Source organism: Pteronotus mesoamericanus, unplaced genomic scaffold (genome assembly GCF_021234165.1).
Source record: "Pteronotus mesoamericanus isolate MK-2021 breed Mesoamerican mustached bat unplaced genomic scaffold, CSHL_Meso_final contig_173, whole genome shotgun sequence".
NCBI lineage: Eukaryota > Metazoa > Chordata > Mammalia > Chiroptera > Mormoopidae > Pteronotus > Pteronotus mesoamericanus.
In genome coordinates this window covers 17569992-17586673 of record NW_026555072.1, presented here as the reverse complement: position 1 = coordinate 17586673, position 16682 = coordinate 17569992, and the positions used below count along the sequence as shown (strand labels likewise).

Genomic DNA, 16682 nt, shown 5'->3' with positions numbered 1-16682 from the left:
TCTCTGGAAAAAGCTCAGAGTGAAGATAAGGTAAACAACATGAAGAGGCCCTGACTTGGTGATCAGTTGGTTAGAGTACCATCCCAATATGCTAAGGTTCTGGGTCTGAGCCCAGGTCAGGGCATGTTCAAGAATCTACCAACGAATGCATAAGTAAGTGGAGCAACAAATCGATGTTTCTGTCACTTTCTCTAAAATCAATTTTTTTAAAAAGAAACAACATGAGGATACAGTGAAGAGGTCTCACATCCAATGCAGTTATTTGGACTCCCAGAAGGAAAAGAGAGACAGAAGCACTATTCCAAGGGCTGAAATTTCCCAAATGATAAAAGATGTCAAAAAACAAATTAAGAATCTCACTGAATTCCTAGCTGAAAATCGACAAAGAAAAACTTTAAAAGCATCCCGAGGGTAGAAAGTATGACTGTCAAAGAAGCAATAGTTAGATGGATAGCTTAATTCTCAACAACAGAAATGGAAGTTGAAAGACTGTGTAATGGTATCTCTAAGGAGCAGATAGAAAAACCACCGCTGACCTAGTATTGTAGTGCAGAGAAAACATCCATTAAAAAGATAAAAATAAAAGTATAAAAACCTGAAATATTCTCACACAAATAAAAACAAGAGTTCACATCCAGCACACCCCCAACTAAGAAATCATAAAGCGACAGAAAATTGACCAAAATGGAAGGTTACAGATGCAGAAAGAAATGAAGAGCCGTGGAAAATCTAATGGAACGCTGACTGTGTAAAACAATGGGTACTTTTTATTAAGTTATAGACATTAAATCTGTACAGCCTTTGAATATATATAACGAAGGGGGACGCCCGGCCAAAAAAAACCCAGAATTTATTTATAAAAAAATTGTGTATTTATTTTTATATGTTTAAACTTCAGTCACCTTCAAAATACTCTCCATTTGATGCAATACACCTATTGACGTTTTTTCCACTGCTCACAACAGTTTCTGAACTCGTGGATTTTTATGCCTTTTAGTGCTTCTGCCATTTTTTGTTTCACCTCTTGCATATCAGTAAAATGTTTTCCTTTGAGAACTTTTTCCATCAGGGAAACAAAAAAATGTCACTCAGGGCAAGACTGGATGAGTAAGAAGGGTGGAGCATGAGGGTCATGCCATTTTTTGGTCAAAAGCTCCTGAGCATGCAGAGCCGAGTGGGCAGGTGTGCTCGTAAATCACCCATCATGGAATGGGCTAATGCGTGGAAAGAGTCTTCCAAAAAAAAAAAAGGAAAAAAAATCACTAAAGCTGAACGCAGCCTCTCACAACAACGCCAGCTGATACACTGATACAGATGGGTTCCTAGAACACTCACCTAGCAGGGGAAGCCTGTGCTAGAAGGGGCCTACCCTCCAGAGGATAATTCCAGGTATTTCTGAGCCACCCCTTTGTGTGTATGTGTGTGTACATACATACATAAAATTAAATTACAGGACAACAGCATGTACGTCAGGTAGTAAGTAAATGGAACTAAAGTATTTTTAATGTTCTTGTTTTAACCAGGAGGAAGGTAAAAGTATCAATTAACATAAGAGTGTGGTTTAAGTGCCGAGATAATCATAAAAATCATTAAAATGAATCGGCTATCTGAACCAAAAAGGGAAAAATCGATATTAAAAAAATAATTATTCAAATGAAAGAGAAAAAAATACAGAATGGGCGGGAAACAATGTGATGCTGAATATAATCTCATTATCAGACTAGATTTTTAAAAATCTACAAATATATACTGCTTTCAAGAGACCCACGTAAAATATAAAAGGATAGAAAAGTACATCACGCAAACTTTAAAGATGGTATAGCCAAACTAGTTTCAGACAAAATAGAAAAACATCACCAGAGTTAAAGGAGTCACGTTAAGAATGATAGTTTACTTCACCAGAACAATGTAATTAACTAAATCCGCATTCACTTGATAACATGGCCTCAAATTACATATATACATATATATATATAAAAATATATAAAAAAAGTTGTCAGAACTACTAGGAGAAATAGACAAACATCAGTATCAGAGGCAGATTTTAGGGTATCTCTCAGTAGTTAAATAATAAGGAGACAGTCCTGGCCAGTGTGGCTCAGTTGGTTGGAGCTTCGTCCCATACACAGGAGGTCGCGGTTTGAATTCCTGGTCAGGTCAGGGCACATGCCTGGGTTCTGAGTTCAGTCCCTGGTTGGGGCACGAGAGGCCGTCAGTCAATGGTTCTCACAGGGATGTTATTCTCCCTCTCTACCCCTCTCTCTAAAATCAGTAAGAATGTCCTAGGGTGAAGATGAAAAAAACAAAACAAAACTACCAACAAACAAAAGTCCAGGACCAGAAGACTTCACTGGTGAATTCTACCAAACACTGAGAAAATGACCAATACCAATCCTTGTCACACTCTTCCCAAAAAATAGAAGACTTCAAACTCAACACCAGCATTACAACTGTCAGCGAGGTTGTAAAGAAAAGGGAGAAATGCTCTGTGCACTCATGGTGGGAATGTAAATTCATGAAGCCACTATGGAAAACAGTGTGGAAGTTCTTCAAAAAATTAAAAATAGAACTACCACATGATCCAGTAATTCCACTTCTGGGTATTTATCCGAAAAAAAAAAAATTAAAATACTAATTCAAAAAACTAAATACACACCCATGTTCATTGCAGCATTATTTATAATAGCAAGTTACAGAAACAATCTAGTAGTCTATCAATGGATGAATGGATTTTTAAAAATGTGTTATACACATACAATGGAATATTCAGCCATAAAAATAAAAAATGAAATCTTGCCACTTGTGACAATGCGGATGCACCTGGAGGCAGAGAAAAACCAGTACCATATGCTCTCTATTATATATGTTATTTAGAAAAAGAAGTAATAGGTATATTCCTTAATTCATTTTACAAGGCCACCAAAACCTGACAAGGACAGTACAAGAAAACAAAATAAAGGCCAATCTCAACAAAGATCCAAAATTTCTAAGCAAATAAAAGGAAAATGTGATAATGACCAAATTGGGTTTATTCCTGAAATGCAAAGTTGATTTGACATTAGGAAAGCAATCAATATAATGTGATTCAAGGAGCAACCTAGGAAAAGCATTTGATAAAATCCAATAATATTCATGATATAAACTCTTACCAAACTAATAACAGAAAGAAACTTCCTTAAGCTAATAGAGTAACTAGGAAAAAACTAAAGTAAATATCATATTTAGTAGATCAAAGTTTTCCCTTTGACAAAGGGAACGAGACAACGCTACCCTCTATTACCACTTCTATTCAATATTGTAAGTACTAGTTAAAATGGGCAAGGAAATAGCTGACACTTCGGAAGAAATTCCACCCAAAATAGTTACGAAAGCACAAACCTCTGTTACGTAGAAGGTTTAGTCAAACATACTGACTTTTCCCTGAGCTTTACAGATTTAAATCTTTACTATGTCTTAACATTTTTAAAATTTTTAGGGGCCCATATTAAACCAGTTCTCCCATTCATTCTAGAAGTGAGAAGTCTAGAACAAAATTTAAAAGTCCTGCTTAAGAATGAGAGCAAAAAGATTTCAAATCCATTGCTTCAGGTCAAAGCACAGAAATTAACTAACAAAAACTTTAAAAAACAGGTATTATACAACATGCCAATTATCAAGAAATATTCACAGGTGTCCAACTAGTGACTCAAACTTAGAGTAAAGTTAGTTTGTAACAAATTAACAGCCCCCGCCCCATAAATTGACATATCTAGATTTAGTGACCAGTGTTGACTTATAAAGGTCTAAGACAAGCAACTTGGTTTTTTAGGTTTTTATTAAATAAGCAGGTCTTTCAAATCTCAGAAATGGACTAACAGGATGACATATCTAGTCAAATCTCCCAATTTTCCTGATGAAGACACCAAGGTCCTTTGCAGTTGGGTGATTTGTCCAAGGTCACAAGCAGCTCTTGATAAGTAGAAACAATTGAAGTTACTTAATTCAACCCTCTACCAATTTTCTGAAAGTTCTAGGGGATTTCCACCCACCAAGAGAGTTTGTTTACTGGTAGTGCCCCCAATACATAACATTTGGCATCCAAATGTTACCAACTCAAAATTAATTTCTTTGCCATCTATGACTAATAGCCAAAAACTATTTCTGGGGCAGAAAAGATAAGACTTTTGAAAAGTAAAGTACATGATGTGCAACCCGACAGATAACTTTCTGTTTACACTAAATGACAACTTCGACATCAAACTTAAGTATATGTGATAATTTAGAGTGACAATGGCACCTGCAGCATATACTATCCCTGAAAGACTTAAAAAAAAAAAAATCAATCAGGACTACAAATAAACCAGTACATATAAACAGTTATGCTAATTAGTGACAAGTTATTATACTAACAATTTTTTTTTTCTTTGAAAGTGTTTTACTTCAGATTGAAGAATGAACAGCTTCCACACTGTTCACTGCAAGATACACAGTATTCACAAATACAATGCTGGTCATTTGAGGAACAAAATTAATTGCTTATTAAATCAATCATAATTTTAAGTACTAAAAAACCAATTTCTCCCACTCATTCCAATTATCTCCAGTATGAAGTATGCTTTCTATGTGACTTCAACATTTTTAAAAGAATGACTTGTCATTTTGAGGCTAAATCCATCAAAAGTGAACATTACATAAAAGTTCTTTTGGTCCTGTGAAAACATTTTTAAATTATAAAAATGCTTTAGTCTCCACTCCATCCCCATCCCTTTCCTTCCTCTATCGTAGGACTCTCCTTTTATTTCAAACTAAAGCAGTGGCCAGATGACTGACTCCCTGGACTTACCATCCCCAGGGGAAACACCTGGCCTTTCGAGGACATGCAGAAAACTTAAATCAGAAAGTGGTTTTATGGCCCCAGGAATTTATTTACTAAAGAACTGGGGGGCTTAATGATATAAACACAAATAATTAAAAGTAACTTAAAAGCTAAATACAGTATGGTATTCTGGATTAGATCCTGGAACAGAAAAAGGGTACTAGTGGGAAAACTGGTGAAACTGAATAAAATTGCAGTTTACTAACGGTAATGTACCCATGTTAGTATCTTATGTTAGTGACAAATGTACATGGCTATGTATACCTGAGTGAAAGGTATACAGGAACTCTGTAGTATATCTTTGCAGCTTTTCTGCAAATCTAAAACTTTATTCCAAAATAAGCTTATTTAAAAAGAAATGAGTTAGCGAGAACCATCAAAAGTCAAGAAGTTTGTACCTCAAAATTCTGACCCAGTTCAATGTCCACAGTCAAGCATCTTCAAGGAAAGTGTCTCCATCCCCGCAAGGCCACAAGAGGGGATGGAGATAAGTTCACAGAAGGGACTCTAAATACTACCTATTTCTCCAGTATCACTATAAATAAAATAAACCCCAAAATAGCCTAAAAAATGTTTACTTTAGGTAGGAATGAAAATGAAAACTATGAAACCATTTCTCAGTGGAAAAGAAGGTGAACAATAAATCCTATTTAAGTACAATAGATATGGGCAGTGGGCCACCAAGTACAGAGGGGTATTCTACAGCTCTCAGAACAGTAAAGCTTAAGAGTAAATATAACATTTTTCCTATGCACTCACCTATGGGCCAGGTGCTTTTTAAAGTACTTTATATAAACACATTTAACCTTCCCAAGAACCCTGTAAAGTAGGCAGTACTTAGAACTAAATTTTAAAGACAAAAAGTTCCGTAAGTGATAATAGAGATTTGAAGGCAACCACTATACATACAGCCTTCTGATCTGCCAGGCCAGAAAAACACTCCTGCCTTCTAGAGATCACTTTGCCCAAGGCTTGAGAGTGCCTTGCTAGGATCGTGAAGGAATGTGACTTCACCACCCATTTTTAAAGTTGTGCTCATAACCTTTCAATACCTGATGTGCTTTAGTGCTATTATTGTTGAGACGCTGTTATACAAAGAAGCTAGTTTTTAATAGTATTATCAGTTTTTAAATTCAGATATATGTTGGGCCGGTCTGGGAAACTGAAGGCCATATGCAACCCTATTTCTGTGGGAAAATGGAGTTGATTTCCCCACCCCCCAAATTCTTATAAATGGACTATTTAGAAATTGAGGATCCCGTTACATAGATCCCAAATCCCAAAATAATATAAACAAATTTTAAGAGCCCTGGCTGGTGTGGCTCAATGGATTGAGTGCCAGCCTATGAACCAAACAGTTGCTGGTTCGATTCCCAGTCAGGGCACTTGCCTGGGTTGTGGACCAGGTCCCCAGGTGGGGGCATGCAAGAGGCAACTGATCGATGTATCTGTCATACTTGGATGTTTCTCTCCCTCTTTCTCCCTCCCTTCCCCTCTCTCTAAAAATAAATAAAATAAAATAAAAAAGACACTGTAGCTACTCAAATAAGCCAGTTTTGCTCAAAGTGGCATAGTTTCTTATACGTAACATAAATAGGAATGGTGTTACTGAAAAAAATGAGCTGAATAATTTATGGGTTTCCTTCACAGTTAATAAACTTCTCTGCCTGGACCCCCAATGTGCTCTGCATTAAAAAATTACTACTGAATAAACAAATATCTTCCACACACACCCAAAACAGAAGGGGTGTCATCTCAGAAGGTAGCCAAAGTAGTAATAATAGCAGTAATAATAATGACGACAAATAATATCAAAAAGAACTGAGCATTTACCATTGCTAGGCATGCTCTAAATATTATATCCCCTGGCTCCTTTAATCCTCACAAAAATCCTGCGAGGTAGATATTACACTATCCCAATTTCAAAAATGAGGAAACAGGTCAGTGATTAAGCAACTTGCCCAATATCACCGAACTAGTTAGTGTCAAAAGTAAGATTTGAACATTAGAGAATTTTACCCTTGGAGATCATATTTTTACCACTGCACTCTATGTGTAATTAAATAATTCGGAAAACCCTTAACATAAAAGGGGCTGATGCAAATTCATTTTCAAAAGAGTTGGCTTGCAGACCCGCCCCCCAATAAAGAATCCCATCTTGACTTTTATTAGGAATATATCCTTCAACTAAGCTAAAAATGAACAAGTTTATGGAGAATACATTTAAAGTACATTTTGCTTTGCTTTTATCACTTTGAAATCCTTTGCTTAATTGAACTCTACAAAAAATGGTAACTGCATGCAACTTCAACAACAGACAAATAAAACTTTTATTTTTAAAGTCTTCATGTAAAATACACTGCCCATGTTTACCACTAAGTAAACTAGGGTAAAATAACTAGGAATTCCAATACCCCTGAAAAGTTTCAAAACAGCAGCAAGATACAGTGGGAACAAGATATTCCTTTTATGACACAGAAAAACTGTTCTTTCCACAACAGTAACATCTGCTTTAATGACAATCATTAACCTGGGATAGACTGAACTCAAAACATGTGCCTAAATTCAGAAATTCTTTACTGACAATCTAAAAAGGCTATCAGTTTATCTCCCAAAAGAGCCATCTGATCCACATACCACATCTAATTTTGGAGAGCTAAGGGTGTGCTCCCTACCATCCCACTGAGTAATTAACAAAAAGCATGCAACCCCCAACTTCTGGAGCACAGGTTGATTTTTTAAAATCATCTATTTGAACCTCAGAACTTGCTCTCCCAGAAAACAAAGGTCTATGTGCCATGTTTCCAAACCAGTCCACAAAAACTTAAACACCATAACGTTACAGAAGTATAATAAATTACCAATTCTGCAGGAAAACCCATTTAGCATTCAACTTAGAATAAAAGCAACGACCCCTGTCCCACTCAGCCCTGGAAGTAGAATTCTTCCTTCCCCAACTTCAAGTCTGGGCTCCCCTAGGACCAAAGGCCCAGACTTCCACAATCAAAGTGGAGCACAAGGAAAGGCATGAAGGAGGGTGGTGGACAGTGCATTAGGCCTCAGAGTTAGGACAAAAACGCAGAGCTACAGTGCAGAGATCCTGGGATGAGGGAGGGAAGTCCTACTGGGAGAGAAGGATGAAGGGTGGGATGGCAACTAAATGGAACAAGGAAAAAGTGTGGGGGTCGGGGTGGGCTGCAGAAGGAAGAGAAACTGTGGCAAGGGTTTTGATACCATCTCCCTCGCTCTGGCTACTCTCATTCTCCTTTCAAGATAGAATGGAATGGGTTAGGGCATCCTGTCCAGGTTCCTCTTGAACTACTAGAGCAGTGATTCGAAGATGGGAAGTGGACTTCGGATTTTGTTGCCCTCCTTGTCAGCATCCATTCTGCCAAAGATTTCTATATAAACTGAGAATTATGGGAAGGCTCCAGGTACCAGCAGGAACAGTGTCAGAGAGGAAGGAAAGTAAGGACCAAAGGCCCAGAAATTTGAAACAGGAAGGAAGTGGGGTGTTTCAGGGTCAAACAAATTAATACATCTGCCAATGAGTTAAACTATAATAAATGTTCTTAAGTATTCAGGATTAATTCCCTTTGACAGTTCCAAATATTTCATCAGATCCATTTCACTTTTAGACAAATTGGCCATGCTAATTAATAAATTGAGGTTTATTATGCAGAAGGTATGAGGATAAGCCTCTAACAACATAGGAGACAATTTCCTGGTGTCTTTTATTTATACAGCAGCAATATAAATCATTTCACAAAGCTTTATTTACTTAATGAGTACTCAGTTACATTATCATTTGTTGATTTTTTTTTTTTTTGCTCCAGTAGCCCAAATACCATGAGTAATTACCTTCACAAATAAGTATATTTAACTCCTGGGAGTATAACCATAATGAAAAACTTGCTAATTCAACCAAACATTGCCCATCGAGCTTCTAAGGTTTTATTTCAAGCAAAGCTCTAAACCCCATATAATGCGCACACACGCAGATGCACACTGAGAAGCACAGGACTTCTTTTTATCTTGGCCTCTAATGCCCATGTTTCCGTGAGACATGGCTATTTAACTGAAGGCCCTCAGTTTACTTCTTAAAATATGGAGCAGTAAATCTCTAATTCCATAATGACTTCTCCAGAACTTCCAGCCAGGATAATTAATTTGACAGGTAAGCCTAACCCAAGAACCTGCTGGAGAATGAGTGCCAGCATCTCGCATCCTTTTTCTTTTTTTTTAATTTTCAGAAGCTACTCTTCCAGTACTTGAACTCTCTTAAGCAGAGATAATCGCCAGGATGGCAAGCTCAGCAGTAAGCATATGAAAGATACTAGAGCAGAGACCAGTGGGGGACAAACGTGACCAACGGCCATGCACTAGCCAAGATGTTCTTGCTGCTACACCTACATCTAAGGTACTGCCTGGAAACCTGGAAGGTCTTTCATTCCCTAGCTCCACAGAAGATTATGCTGGATCCCAGAATAGCTACTGTGTTTTCAGCAAACCACGAACTAAGTCCTAAACTTCTGTACTAAATTAAAGAGGAGAAAAACAGTGTCTGTTATCAAGTACTCCATTTGCTGGAGAAGGTAGGTAGGTGAGGGAGTAGGAGGGTGGGTATGTGTGTATACCTTCAAGCTATGATAAAGCAAATTCAAACCCTTATAAATAGTTGATGTTTTATTTAAAAAATATAACTTGAAAAACTATTCCAGACCAGGATAAACAAAATATTAAAATTATCTTGGACATGCTGAAACTGGAGGCAAAGTGACTGAAAACATCTGAATTTCAGATAGGACACTATGGGCTACTAGGAATCCTTACAATCAGCAAACCTGCTAAAATGTTACCTCTGGCTAGAAAATGAAGACATCTGGGAAAAAAAAAATCTTGAGATTATCTTCAGCCAAGAACACAGAATGCTTTCAAGATTACCAACAGAATTGAAAGGTCTCTTTGTGACAAAAATTTCCATTTTCATAAAATTTGTATCAGTCAGCACATACACTTATGCAGAGCATAGTACAAAAAAACACATTGCAGAATGAGACACGTGAGTTTGAGTTCTAACTCTGCAATTTACCAGCTATATGAACTCCTCAGTAAAGTTACTGAAGAGTACTGGAGGTTGTGTCATTATCTGTACAACAGGGATAATGCCACGTTTCGCACAGTAGCTTTGAGGATTAAGTGCAAAAATACATTAATTCTCCAAGCCCAGTGCCTGAATATAATCAATGTTAACTCCATTTGTTCCAACACAAACTGTAGTGTGGTATCTATAACTGAGGAGATTGTCAAACATGTGGAAGAAAATTTAGAGTGACAGAACACAGTTTAGTCACATATTTAACATTTCTGTTCACTGAAGTCGTTCTCTTGATTAAGGTAGTTGTAGGCAAATGGACGGAGGGAGCTGAAGCTGAAAAACTTCGGATCATACGGTGATTTAAAACGATGTATGTGTATATATGCTTGTTCATAAAAAGACACCCTCACAAAACATACCATGGGTAATGATCCCTTTAAAATTTAATACTGTGAAAATTTTAAATTCTCATCTCAAAGCCCTTTTTTGATGTAAATGTTTCTTCTTACAAATGTTCTTGTATACTATTGTGAAACATTTGCAAAGGGATAAAAAAGTAAATCCCCTCAGCCTTCCAAAATAAAAGTGTGCAAAGGAAGCTTTTCCAATTGTCAAATTGTTCTTTCCCATTCAGTCTTGTTTTTACAAACCAGAAGTAAATACTTCACATGCCAAAATGTGTGATTGACAAACGTCACTGAAGAACACACGGAATTGACAAGCCCTGTCTGGACCAAAGGTGACAAGTTTTCTTAAGCAATTTTTTAAAATTACTTTTCAGTAAGGACAAAAATGCTTTTCATCAACATTATGAACTTTTGACTTTATATGCAGCTTATTTTATAACCCCCATCTTGTCTCCCATGCCACCCCCCAAAATCCTGCTTTTATGAACTTTAACAAGCTGGCACATTAGTACTAAACTACAAAACTCCATTGGTATTAACTCTATAATCTGTTGGACCTCAGATGGACTGCTCGTGTGACCTTTACATGAACGGAGACGATGTTTTCGCCGTACTCCACACCTGCCCACAATCATTTGCAAACCTCTTTTAGAACAATTACTACTAACCTTCCCCACGATTCTCAACAACCCCAACCTTGGTGCATTAGTTCTCATCCCCAGGCGCCTTGCTGGGGCTTGAAGCCCGTCCACAGAGGTTCACTCTTTTCAAAGTCCAGGGTCCGGCGAGGAAGGACATCTTCCCCTCCGTTCGGGGGTCGAAGGCTAACCCAGGCCCCCGGCCACTCCCTCTCTCCTCGGCCGTCCGGGGCCGGCGCGCCAGGCCCAGCGCAGACCTCCCGCAGCCCCGCAGCCCCAGGCCAACCACCCGCGCACACACCCACCCCACGGGCGCGGGGTCACGGTGTCGACCCCGGGGCCACCCCCGACGCCCCCATTCGGGCAGGTGCCGGGCCTCCTCACGGACACTCACCCGGCAGCCGCTGCTCGCCTTTCACCGCCGCCTCGCAGTCACTCCCGCAGCCTATTCCCGCGGGGGGTCCGTGCCGGCGCTGCTTCCCCGCCCGACCCCCCCTCGGGTGCGCGCCGCGCGAAGCCCGGATACGGTGAGAGCCGCCGCCACCGCCCCCTTTCCTCCCTCCTCCCTCAGTGCGTCCCTCCCACCGAGGCCCGCCTCGTATTTCCTGGATCCGCTCTCAGCTAGAGCTTGGCTCGCGAATCGCCGGCTTCAGGTCTCCCGTCGGGCGCCGTCGCTCGCCAGGCACAAAGATGGCGCCGCCGGGGCCTGCTGGAGGCGATCTCGCGAGTCTTTCCCCACAGCAACCAGAGGGCGGGGGCCCACTGGAAAGGTGGTCAATTAGAGCAGCCTGAGCTGGCCTCGAAGCGAACGCTCCCCTATATCGGCAAGGGGCAGTACTGCTTAAGGGAGGTTATTGCGCTTGCGCAGAGGCGGGCAGGCGGGCCGATAACGCATGCCCAGAAAAAGCCCTTTCACTAGCACCCCAGTGCTCCGTGTTTTACCTGTTTCCTCTGGAGGCGCGGAGCGGAGAAGGAGGGGGGCGGAGGAACTAGAATGAAACTCCGGAAAGGGCAGGGCAGGAGCCGGCGGCGGAGTGAGAGGCGTCCCTTAAGGCTGGGCATCCCCAGAGCCCAAAGGGCCAACAGACTTTGGCGTCCCTGGGCGTTCTCCAGTCTTTTGCCTTTCTTATCCCCCCTGTCATCGAGTATTCTTTGCGAAGTCTTAGCTGCCCCTTCATCCTGTTGTCGATTTGCGTCATTTATTGAAAGCTTACTGTGTGCTCAGCTGGGCTTACAGGTGACAGCCACAGTCCTCCTGTTTCTCACGGCACCGTCTAACTTTCTCTTTCATTTTGGCGCTGTGTGAGCCTTCCGAATCTCATGCTATATACTGCTTCTGTTGCTGTTTTATTTTTCCTCATTCATTTATCCATTCATTTAAACGCTTGTCGTTCGGTTTCCTATGTGCCAGGTGCTGAGGAAACAGATGCACTCTGACTTCAGGGAGCTTTTGGCCTGAGACGAAGGTGGATGAGAGGGGGAAAATGATGACAGTTCACAGTAAATTCTATGATAAAAATGAGTACAGATGCTGGGGTGGGGTGTCCTGAAATTATCAAAGAGAAAATTCTTGACGCAAGTCTCACAGGATTTAGTACAGCAAGTGAGGGTACTGTCAGGGAACAAACCATTCCGATTATTTTAACAAAGAATTTAATATAAAGAATTGATAATTAGATAAAAGGCAAGAAGGAAACTCAATATATAGCAGAGATAGCAACTGCAGGAAGCAGCTACTATGCCTGGAGCTTGGGGAACTAAGGAAAGAGGTTGGGATCATTACAATTTGGATATTTAGAGAAGGGGCCTTGTGGAGCCGAAACTCAGACTTAAGAAGAGGGAGCAGCATCTTCTGGTACTGGTGTTTCTGAGCGGGGCTCAAGATGCCATGCCTGCTAGTGTGGGCAAAATTGCAAACTGGTTCCAAGTGCTGCTATGGGTAGGAACCTCCACTGTCCTTCTGAGAGCTTCTAATCTCCCTCAAGCCTGGTGATGACAATGACACACGTAGAGCAGAGCTGAATTTGACCCACATCCTGAAGCAGAGCAGCTCTGGTGTTAAGAACCACTCATTTTGGAAGCTGGATGTGGTTAGAAAAGGAGCCATTCACTCCTGTTGCACATCCTACACAGTGGGGACCATCATGTTAAAACATTTATAGAAAACCTGCTTCAAGTTCAGGTTTCATAATCAAACAGAACTGCCCCAGTCAACTTACAAACCCATGTGTGAGAAATAAATGTGCATTGTAATATGGCACTGAGATGCCTATTACACAATTCGCCCACTTGCAAAAGTGGGCTAATACAGCAGCTCTGTTCCACTAGGTAAGCAAGAGTGAGTCTCCCGTCTCGCTCCAGCATTCCTAGAGCATTGTCCTAGTATATTTGGTTCAGAATGGCTCAGCACCATATCACATTCCAGCCATCCAGAGGGAAAAGACTTACCCATTTCCTTCAAGGGCACAACCCAGAAGTTGTCAGCATAACTTGTGTTCACAGCCGATTGGCAAGAACGTAATCGCATTGCCGTATTTACCTGCAAGGGAGGCTGGGGAATGTGGTCTTAATTCTAAGCAGTCTTGCACCCAGTTAAAAATCTATGACTATAGCAAAAAAGTTGGGGAGACAACCAGCAGCCTCATAAAATAATCAAAACTCAGAACTTGATTTAAAATTATACCTTGTTCTCTCTCATCAGTGAGGAGTTTAAAGTCAAAGAAGCAGGAACAATCCTTCTTTTTCTGTTCCTTAGGTTTTTACACCTCCTCCTGCATTTCGCTAACCACAGTTTCTTCTCCTCCAAGGATGAAGAGGGTGGGAATGGAGGTGGGCAAGTTACTGCTTTACAGGTGCACTCATAGATGCCTTTGTCTTCTCTGCACATGGCAGATTCCTAAAATTGGCTGTTTCTCTCTTGGTTTAATTTGGGGGTTCTTCTTAGGCTTCCACTAGGAAGATTTGATAGCACATTTGAGGACACAAATAAATAATGGTCTTTCCTCTGTCTGGCCTCTCTTTCCTCAGCCCGTGGTCTCATTTAATTTTTGATGCTGCTGTAAGTCCTCTTTTGGTTTTCAATGCCTTCTATGTGATTGGCACCCAAGTGCTGGGTCCCTCATGGGATGAGCATAATTCTTCAGCACCCTCCAGCACTCAAGGTACAGTTCTTTGATAAGGACTCAACTTTTTCTTTAAAAAAAAATACATATGTTTATTGATTTTAGAGAGAGAGAGAGCAAGAGAGAGGGAAACATGGATGAGAGAGAACAACATTGATTGATTGCTTCCCATGTGCACCCCGACCCAGGATCAAACCCACGACCTTTTGCTGTATGGAAAGGTGCTCTGACCAACTGAGCCACACTGGCGAGGACTGGACTCAATCTTTTCTAACTCTTTCTTAGTCCCTGCCTCTTGTCGGATACCCTCAACTTTCTACTGCCAGGATCCCCTCACCCAATGGCAGGGCACAAGCAAGAGGCTCAAGCTTGCTTGCTTTTTGTGATGTTCACTTGATCCATGGGAAACTCACATGTCTTTGCTGTGCTGTACAGACATTCTGCCCTGTCCTGCTACTCCAGCAATCTTCCTGTCTTCATAATTCTTCTGGCTAACGGCAGGCAGCAGTCTCTCTGCTGATTCCAGTCTCCAGACTCCAAGGATATGTGGTCAGCTCTCCCTAAAATTCTCTGCCTCGGTTGGACCTATAGATAGCCGCTGTTCAGTAACCAAGCAGCTAGAAGGTGATGCATCTTGAAGATGGCCCTCACTCAGCTCTCGGAGGTGTCTTCACTTGGCTTTGCCCTCTCTAGTAGGGGAGAATATCTACGTTTCCTCAAAAGTGGTAAGTAATAAAACTCTTCCTTCTAGTCTTTTTTTTTTTTGGCAGAATTTTATGGTTTTATTAACACAAATGCATTGTGCACGCAAGCTGTCTATGTATGCATGTCCTTCGCTGTGCAGCCCGGCATGGGGATTGGTGACTGATGTCCTGCTGGGCTGTTCTTTCCACAATGGCTTTGCGGTTCTTTCAGGAAATGTGAGCAATCTCAGCAGAGTGACATTTGTTGCACATCAGCAGGACTTCAAACTTCTTGACGTTGTAGACTAGGAACTTCTTTTTTTTTTTTTTTTAAAAAAAACCATTTTATTTACTTATTTTTAGAGAGAAGGGAAGGGAAGGAGAAAGAGAGGGAGAGAAACATCCATGTGTGGTTGCCTTTCACAGTTACTGGGGACCTGGACAGCAACCCAGGCATGTGCCCTGACTGGGAATCGAATCAGGGACCCGTTGGTTTGCAGGAATCAAACTCAGTCCACTGAGCCCCACCAGCTGGGGCTGGACCAGGCATTTCTGAAAGCCACTGGGCAGCATGTGATTTGTTTCCTTGTTGCTCCCAAAATCAATGTTGGGCATCAAGACCTGGCCCTTGAATCTTCTGTGCATATTGTTGTCAATGCCTCTAGGTTTCTGCCAGTTATGCTTGATTTTGACAGATGGTTCTGATTGATGCTGGATGAACTTCATGGTCCTCTTTTTGACAATCTTGGGTTTTATGAGGGGTCTGAGGGCGGCCATGATGCTGAGTAGGAGATGGCTGCCACCTGTGTAGGCAGTGCTGCGGAAGAGCTAGTCTCTTCTTCAGGCTGGAGGAAGTGTCTGGGTGATAGTCATAGAACCAGTTTGGCTGCCTTTCAGTGAACCTTTAGGGAAGGGCCTAGGAGCTCTCTTTAGAATGTGATAGAACTTAGCTTGTATTTTCTGCAGCTGCACCAAATAAACCTTACGTACCGTTTCAGATATTTGGGGCTCCCTGGTATCAATAATCTATTGCCACATAACAGACCACTCCAAAATATAATAGCCTAAAACAATAACCATTGTATTTGCTCATTATGCAGTAGGTTAATAATTTGTGTTGGGCTCAGCTGGGCAGCTCTTCTTCTGGCCTCACCTGGGGTCACTCATGGCGACAAGAATAGAGGCTGTGCATGAAACCAACAAGGCCTCCCTCTTAGCGAGTCACCCCAACTCCACCGGGTATAGTCTAAAAGCTGAAAAGTTAGCTGAACCTTTAATGGGCCACTTCATTAGACTGTCTGCCTCTGAGCGATGAGGTCTGTGATGAGGCCAGTTGTCCTCATGGTCATGTGCAACTCCTTTGCAGTAACATGGGTCCATTGGTTTCGAGTAATACTGCACGGTGGTGCTGCTAGGGGAAGTTGGATAGGAAAAGCAAACTCATAACAAGAGTATGAATCAGTTCTGGAAAGAATGAATATGCTGCCCCACAGTCACACACACCCCATGTGGAAGGGATCCAAAGTAATCAATTTATCCAAGTGGCTGGCTGGTTTCCTTGAGAAATTATGCCATACTGTGGCTCAGTGTTGGTTTCTGCAGGTGGTGGGTTGGGCCACTAGTAGCTAATTGAACTTTGGTGAGAGGAAGGCCTTGTTGTGCCTAAAGGGTGATCCTAGGTTCACCCTTCTTGTAGAGCAAGCCTACGAGGAACCTTGTGGGTGATGGACCGCTTGGGCTGCTTGGTGCCAGTCTACCTGGATTTAAGGTGCCAGCTATCTATAGGCATCGCCTGGGACCTTGAGTAGATGTTACAGTCCTCCTGTCAGGGAAGGAAGTCCCATGGGAAGCTGAGCTCGGGTGCAGACCATCCCTCTGG

At 41.3% G+C, this 16682-nt stretch overlaps 1 protein-coding gene and 1 pseudogene across 3 annotated transcripts in view; both read right to left on the bottom strand.

The window, feature by feature from the left end:
* TAB3 (TGF-beta activated kinase 1 (MAP3K7) binding protein 3) overlaps nt 1-11519 on the bottom strand; it is a 58036-nt gene extending 46517 nt beyond the window's left edge. For 2 of the 3 annotated variants that reach the window (XM_054566579.1, XM_054566581.1), the window contains exon 1: nt 11393-11498. The gene's annotated coding sequence lies outside the window, so the exon portion shown is untranslated. Of the gene's footprint in view, nt 1-11392 lie in introns of all 3 variants that reach the window. The other variant, XM_054566580.1, reaches the window with a different exon arrangement.
* Nucleotides 11520-11839: 320 nt separating this feature from the next.
* Nucleotides 11840-15610, bottom strand: LOC129065085 (60S ribosomal protein L32-like; annotated as a pseudogene).
* Between the last annotated feature and the right edge of the window lie 1072 nt (nt 15611-16682).